The sequence below is a fragment of the Sinocyclocheilus grahami genome, unplaced genomic scaffold, assembly GCF_001515645.1.
Source record: "Sinocyclocheilus grahami isolate Dianchi unplaced genomic scaffold, SAMN03320097.WGS_v1.1 scaffold612.1, whole genome shotgun sequence".
In the NCBI taxonomy this organism is placed as follows: Eukaryota; Metazoa; Chordata; class Actinopteri; order Cypriniformes; family Cyprinidae; genus Sinocyclocheilus; species Sinocyclocheilus grahami.
The window spans coordinates 61,018-69,329 of record NW_015505791.1 but is presented as its reverse complement, the minus strand read 5'-3'; the positions used below and the strand labels follow the sequence as shown (position 1 = coordinate 69,329).

Here is an 8,312-nt window from a genome sequence, read left to right as displayed (position 1 = left end):
CTGCAGAAGCAGCTGAAGGAGATGCAGAAGATGCTCCAGCAGAGAATCCAGCAGAGAGAGCAAGATCTTCAGCAGCTGAGAGCGGCTGTGGAGTCTCATAAGGTGAGTCTGGAGAAGAAGAGAAGTTTGTCTCCGTCTCAGTTCAGACTCACTGAAGCCTGAATCACTGTGTGTCCTAACAGCGCTCTGCACAGACAGCAGTGGAGGACAGTGAGAGGATCTTTACTGAGCTCATCCGCTCCATTGAGAGAAGCCGCTCTGAGCTGATACGGCTGATCAGAGATCAGGAAAAGACTGCAGTGAGTCGAGCTGAAGGACGGCTGGAGCAACTGGAGCAGGAGATCAATGATCTGAGGAGGAGAGACGCTGAGCTGGAGCAGCTTTCACACACACAGGATCACATCCAGTTCCTGCAGGTAACAGAGATCTAGAAGAACAGGATCATAGTGGACTTGAGCAGATCCTGCTGTGACAGAGACTCACAGAGAAACAGTTCATTAGTGTTTTATTATATAATCATCAGTCAGACTCTCATCTGATCATCTTCTTCTGAAAGAGACAAAAGGCTTTCAGCTCTGGAAATCTCTTAGGAATCATTTCTCTCAGCTCTTTCTTCTGGAAGATATATTTAGCTGTCAAACACCACTAGCGCCACCAACAGTTCATTAACATTTCAGCTTTTTAACTTATTTTTCCTTCTGATTTATTACATCATGGTGAAATCAGTGAACTTAATAGTACTGATTCTGAGTAACGTTCATCAAAATTGGATCAGATGATCCTCAAACCTGATAAAAGTGATTTTTATTTGCCTGTAACACATTCATGAATTTGACCGTGAAGACCCCAAACATGAAGTAAGGCTGTATATTAGCATTGCTTCAGCATATTGAAACCAAACATGAGAGTGTCTTAAGGATCCTTGTGAAGTTTCAGTGTCTCTAACCCCTCTAAAGTTATAAATAATGGTCTATCTAATCATAGCCTTTAAGCTGCTTTTCCTGAGCAAATCTACTCAATCCTACAATGAGACTCCATTGATGTGCTTGAGCTGTTAGATGCACATTTATGTTCTTAGCAGATGTTTTATCATCCAAACTATTTCCCAGAAAGTTCACACAGAGTGTAAGTGTCAAATACTAGAATCTGTAGCTCTAATGTGATATAATGAATATGAGAAGAATGAAGCTGATGCTGTGAAAGTGCTGGATTAAGGTGAGTTACTAAAGATCAGTCGAGTCAACAAGAGCCGCACAAATCTGATGTTGGTGCAGGTTATTGGGTGAAGTGTGGAGCTGATGAGTTTTGATTTCTGTTTTCTGTAGAGTTTCCAGTCTCTCTCAGCACCTCCTGAATCTACAGACGTAAAGGATGACTCCTTCAGTTCTCTCGTCTCTTCTGATGTCCTGAGAGAATCTGTCCATCAGCTGAGAGACAAACTGGAGGATTTCTGCAAAGAGGAGCTCAAGAAGATCTCAGACAGAGGTAAAGTCCTGCAGATTCATCTGCTCTCAGAAACCAGTCCATCATCATCTCATATCATGGAGAACATCATATTAGAAATGTGTTAGGAATGGATGCAGAATCATGAGAATCACGCTGTTCATGTCTGTTGATTTCCACAGTCACATTCACCAACATTGTTCCCAGAACCAGGAACGACTTCCTACAATGTAAGTCAGTAAGAAAACAAGCAGAAAAACTCACTGAGTGTGTTCATGTTCATCCTGTAGAAGGAGAAAGAAGAGTTTTATAACTGATGATGTAAATGATAGGGCTGCCCTCGACTAAATATTTTTCTGATCGACTAATAGTCATATATTTGAAGCGAATTTCAAAAGCTTTATTGTCTATCCCCAATGGGGTAGAAATTTGTCTTCAGACAAAAGGCTCAACACACAAACAGCATAAGTAATCCTCACAACAACAGACGACATCATTTTAAGATCCTAGTTAAAATACCAATGGCAGTTGGAATAAACGCTTTCTTATACTTGGCCCTTTTCAGCAAAGGCACTTTGTACCATCTTCCGGTTGGAAGTAGTTGAAAAGAACTGTACAAAAGATGAGAAGAGTCTCCCACAATAACAGAGGCTTTCCTTTTTAGTGCCATAGTGTAAATATCAGTGAGAGATGTTTGTCTCTCACCAATTATTTTACTCGCCACATTTATAATCCTTAAGTTTACTTTTAACAGAGAGAGCGTTAAACCAAGGCACAATACTAAAAGTAAGAACAGATTTGATAAGTGATTTATATACAACAATCAAAATATCCTTTTCAATGTTAAAACTCCTCAGTTTTCTCAATAAGCCTAGACGTTGATCAGCCTTTTTAAAAACATTATCTGAATGCTTATCGAATGAAAATTGGGAGTCAATCTCAATGCCTAAGTATTTAAAAGATCCCACCTGTTCAACTTCCTCTCCATTAACTAACAAAGGTTCACAGAGTGCTCGTATGTTGTTAACCCCACAGCACATTTCTTTAGTTTTACTAATGTTAAGCTGAAGAGAACTCTCCTTTGTCCAAGACGTAATAAGATTAACAAAACTAAGGTAAGTATCTAATGACTGAAAATCCTTTTCACGTCCCACCAGTGCTATATCATCTGCATATTTTATAAGCGTCAAATTGTCAGTATCACAGGTCATTTCATTTATATAAAGATAAAATAGAATTGCTGATAAAACACACCCCTGAGGAAGGCCAGTGTTTAAAACCACATTCTCCGATTTTTTTTTTTCCCCCATTTACTAATACGTGCTGTGGGCGATCCCGTAAAAAACTTAATCCATAAGATAAAAGTTTGGTGCACCTGCAGCTCCTCCAACCTCCTCAAAAGAATGTTTATGTTCACAGTATTAAAACCGGAAGAAAAATCCATAAAACAAATCCTAACGCAACAATCTGCTGCATCCAAGTATTTTCCAACCTTATCCATCAGAGTGAGTGTGGCATCTTCAACTCCACGCCCAACTCTGTAAGCAAATTGCAAAGGATCCAATTTCCCAATCATTGCTTGGGAGAGTTGCTGACAAACCACTCTCTCCAAGCACTTACAAAGCACAGATGTTAAAGCCACTGGTCTATAGTCTATGAGGTCCTTAGCATGTGCCTTTTTTGGCAGTGGAATAATGGTACTCTCCTTCGAGGCCTGAGGTACAACACTACAATCAAACGACAGCTGAAAAAGCTGTGTCAACACTCCCTTCAGCTGTGTTGCACATTCCCTCAGCACCTTCCCCTTTATTCCATCAGGCCCTGTTGTCTTTTTGGGTTTAACTCGTAATAAAACCTTTTCCACGGTCTTTTCCTCTATTATTATTAAAGGGGGAAATACCGGATGCCCTAAGGCAGGGGTGTCCAAACTCGGTCCTGGAGGGCCGGTGTCCTGCAGAGTTTAGCTCCAACCCTAATCAAACACACCTGAAGCAGCTAATCAAGCTCTTACTAGGCATACTAGAAACTTAAAGGTAGGTGTGTTGACGCAAGTTGGAGCTAAACTATGCAGGACACCGGCCCTCTAGGACCGAGTTTGGGCACCCCTGCCCTAAGGGAATCCATTTCTCGTTAGAATTCGTATTAAAACAAGCATAAAACTGATTCAATTCAGTAGCAAAACAGGCAGAATCAGAACACTGAATATTATGTTGCTTCTGATTCCTCCCCATCATACTATTTAGGCCTTTTCAGGCCATCCGCACATTGCCCATTTTAAACTTTCCCTCAACCTTCCGTTTATACTGCAGTTTAGCCTCCTTAGTTTTTTTTGCTTCAATTCTATTTGCAGGAGTTTAACAGCATGTTTATCTCCATTTAAAAAAAGCTATTTTTTTAAGATTCAAAGAGTGTTTAAAATCCTTCGTAACCCAAGGTTTGTTATTAGGGTAACATTTTACATGTTTCAGAGGAATAACACTGTGTACACAAAAATCCACATATCCAGATATGGCAGCATTCAACATATCAACATAATTTCCACAGTCCTTTAAAAACACATTCCAATCTGTAACTTCGAAACAACCTTTCAGTGTTTCAATGGAATCAAAGTCCCATACCTGAATAGACCTGGTTTGCACTTTCTCATTCTTTAGTTTTTGCCTGTACCGAGGCAAAAGAAGAACAGCATTATGATCAGATCGACCCAGAGGGGGACATACCTTAGAGGTGTAAGCACCAGGTATATTTCCATCGCACAGATCCAGTGTTTTATCCAGTCTAGTGGCAGATGTGACATATTGTTCCAGATTCGGCAAAAATTTAGTAACATCACATCGATTAAACTCTCCAAGTAGAAACACCGGCTGATCTCCAACTCTGTTTGCAATGTTGTTAAACGTGTCAGCAATGCTTTCAGCAGCGAGCATGAACTCAGGTCCCAGAACATACACCAATATCACAGTAATTTGGGTAAATTCTCTTGGAAGATAATGTGGTTGAAAGGACACTACCATGATTTCATAATGTTTTGAACAACTGGTTTCCCTCAACGTTAAGTTCGTCGCCCATCTATTATTTACAGCCATGCAAAGCCCTCCACCAACAGCTTTCTGAGTTTTAAATATATCTCGATCAAACCGAATCAAAGTAAAACCATCTAGATGGAAGTCCACTGTTTCCTGAGAGAGCCAAGTCTCGGTAAAACAAAAAAGGCTTGTGCGATGATAATCCTCATCATATCTGATTAGTGCAGACAGCTCGTCAAATTTATTCCTCAGAGATCTGACGTTCGATAAAATGATGGCAGGTAAAGGCAGCCTACAGCCTCTTCTCCAGAGCATTTTACGTATTCCTCCTCTCGATCCCCTTTTCCTCCGTTTCCCTTTGGACCTCTTCAAGCCGCGGCTGACCAGAAGACATTGTGGGACATCTTTCAAAAGCGCTGAATCCCTAGATTGCAAAACAACATGCGGACACAAGTCCAGCAAAAATTCCCGCGAATATGCCAAGTTTTCCATGGCTAATGAACATGCTCCAGTCGGCATAATCCACAAAGCCAAAACTGGTTGCAAAACAAACACCAAGAGGCCTAGAATTGTCCAAATATCCATCATCATTTAAAAGACAAACTTTTTTTTTTAAATAAAAAGTTAGAAGCACTTGAGACAAAACAAACAAACAAAACATAGAGCCTGAGTCACGAGTCGCACGAACAGCGTTGCGCCCCGGAAGTGAAAAAAGTGATAGATGATTAGTCGACTAATCACATGTTTATATTAATTAACCATATAATTCATGATAATTGCTTTAAATGTTAAATTAAAACTGCCAGCAGGTGGCAGCAAGTCACTGTTAATAAGTGAGATTAAACCGAATCATTTAAATGGTTGATTAATTCAGGAACGAAACACATCATGTTACTCAGATACGCAAAACAGCACTGTGGCTGTGTTTGGAATTATTTTTATGGTTGAAATAGAGCAAGAACAGGCGATATAGTGTCTAAAAAGTAAATATCTTTGTTAAAATCTATGCGCGTAGATGCACTGGCTTTTCAACATCTAGTCTTCAACCTCGGTCAGAAGGTTGATAGGCAAAGATCCATGACAGTTTCAGGTGTCAAGCGGTGATTTATTCCCCAATCAGTTTGTTACATGTAGGTGTGTGTGGTTTCTGAAATAAAGGAATAGCAATGAATAAATAAAATAAACTTTCCAAACAACATGCAATGCGTTTATATTAATTAACCATATAATTCATGATAATTGCTTTAAATGTTAAATTAAAACTGCCAGCAGGTGGCAGCAAGTCACTGTTAATAAGTGAGATTAAACCGAATCATTTAAATGGTTGATTAATTCAGGAACGAAACACATCATGTTACTCAGATACGCAAAACAGCACTGTGGCTGTGTTTGGAATTATTTTTATGGTTGAAATAGAGCAAGAACAGGCGATATAGTGTCTAAAAAGTAAATATCTTTGTTAAAATCTATGCGCGTAGATGCACTGGCTTTTCAACATCTAGTCCTCAACCTCGGTCAGAAGGTTGATAGGCAAAGATCCACGACAGTTTCAGGCGTCAAGCGGTGATTTATTCCCCAATCAGTTTGTTACATGTAGGTGTGTGTGGTTTCTGAAATAAAGGAATAGCAATGAATAAATAAAATAAACTTTCCAAACAACATGCAATGCTTGTAAATATATTACAATAATTAAAGCAACACTGGAATGGGAATTGAACATTACAAAGCGTAATTACACCAGTAATAGAACAGATGATACAACGTGATACCATGCTTAACGCAATCAAATAGGATTACTCGTTATACATCATGTAAACAACATGCTCCAACTGTAAATACTAATATGATAATACAAATCTCCTAGAGATCCATATCAGCATCACTGATATACGTATTTGCAGTAAACGTAGATCTTAATCGTGTATTTGTACAGATCGATGAATTGAACTCTCAGAACGTGCATAAATATTGAGGTAAACCAACATTATAACATACACAAGTCTACACATACACATTTCCTAACAATGTATATTAATGTAAACTTACATTTGCAAGGACACACACACGTTAAACAAACAACGATCAGTCCTGATCCATCAGCAGAGCATGGGGCAGCCCTAGTAAATTATGATTTGCACAGATATCTGGTCATCTGTACTGAGACACTGATGATACACTGAACATGAAGAGTTCAGCTACATGAAAAGATCAAACAGATTCATAATTCCTGATTCTGATGTGTTTTATCTCCATCAGATTCCCATCAGCTCACTCTGGATCTGAACACAGTGAATAAATACCTCCGTCTGTCTGAGAGAAACAGAGTGATTACTTACACTGACAAAGTCCAGTCGTATCCTGATCATCCAGACAGATTTGATGAGTGGTCACAGGTGTTGTGTAGAGAGAGTGTGTGTGGACGCTGTTACTGGGAGATTGAGTGGAGTGGAGATAAAGGTGTGTTTATATCAGTGTCATATAAGAGCATCAGCAGAAAGGGAGAGGGTGATGAGTGCAGATTTGATTACTGGGAGCAGGTGTTGTGTAGAACGAGAGTGTGTGGACGCTCTTACTGGGAGGTTGAGCGGAGTGAAAATGGTATTGTGGATGTAGCAGTGTCATATAAGAATATCCGTAGGAAGGGAGAAGTTGAGAGGAGGGATTGCTTATTTGGATGTAATGATCAGTCCTGGAGTTTATGTTGCTCCAAATACTCTGGATACTCATTCAGTCACAATAATGTAGAGACTGAACTCTCTGTGAAGTCCATCAGCAGTAGAATAGGAGTGTTTGTGGATCACAGTGCAGGAACTCTGTCCTTCTACAGCGTCTCTGACACAATGAGCCTCATCCACACAGTCCAGACCACATTCACTCAGCCGCTCTATCTGGGTTTTTTCTTATATAGAGGATCATCAGTGAAACTGTGTTGATGAATCAGAATAGACTGACGAGAGATTCTACCCATAATGCTTTGAGCTGCATGATGAATCAGTAACAGTGAGATGTTATAGAGTCTCTTCTTTTCTCATTAAGGGGCCGTTCACACATCGCGTCGTTTGCGCGCTCAAGTTCCTTATTTCAAATGTTCTCGTTTCTTCAGGCGATGAACGGAACAGCTGATCATTACAGATTATGATTATTTTTCTTTCTTGCTTTCTCGTGATCTCGACATAACAAAAGTTGTTTTTCTTACAAAGATTGTTTGATGTTTATCACAATAATGCCTCGTGAGTCTGCTGTTGCTATAGTAACGAACGCTACTGTGACATGCATCTGATCGACAGATAAACCGCGCGCTCTTATACTGTATGTTGTGATATTTCAGACACTTTTGCTTCACGGAGTAAGAAGCTCTACAATAAATGAATATATGCTAATCAATCACTGCTGATTTTTTTCCAGAGACAGGATGCTAAACGTTTTGTTTGTGTACATAACAAGTTTAAATGACTAGAGCAGGGCAGTGGCCCAAAGCAAAAGAGGCGGCACTAAGGGGGTGGGAGCTTGTTAATACAAATTATCCAGTTGTTAATTAAAATAGAACACCGCACGCTCTGTACTAATTTCAGATATTATTGTAGATGTTTTAATAGAACACATAATAAAGAATAACTGATAATAACTGAAACTATTTACTGTTTCACATATTGATTTTTACCTGTTCCTTTTACAGCAAAACCTTTTTTTATTTGGTACTATGTCCTGAAGTATCTTGATAACCTTATCTTTTATGATTCGCAATTAAGATAAATTAATTAAATTAAGATGATGCCTCATCTTCAGTGGAAGTATTAGACATTATACAGCATACAACTATATCATATAATAATAAACAACTCA

At 39.2% G+C, this 8,312-nt stretch overlaps 1 pseudogene; it reads right to left on the bottom strand.

Annotated features, from left to right (window-relative positions):
• The window catches only part of LOC107557619 (uncharacterized), an 18,121-nt pseudogene extending 13,258 nt beyond the window's left edge, over positions 1–4,863 (bottom strand).
• Between the last annotated feature and the right edge of the window lie 3,449 nt (positions 4,864–8,312).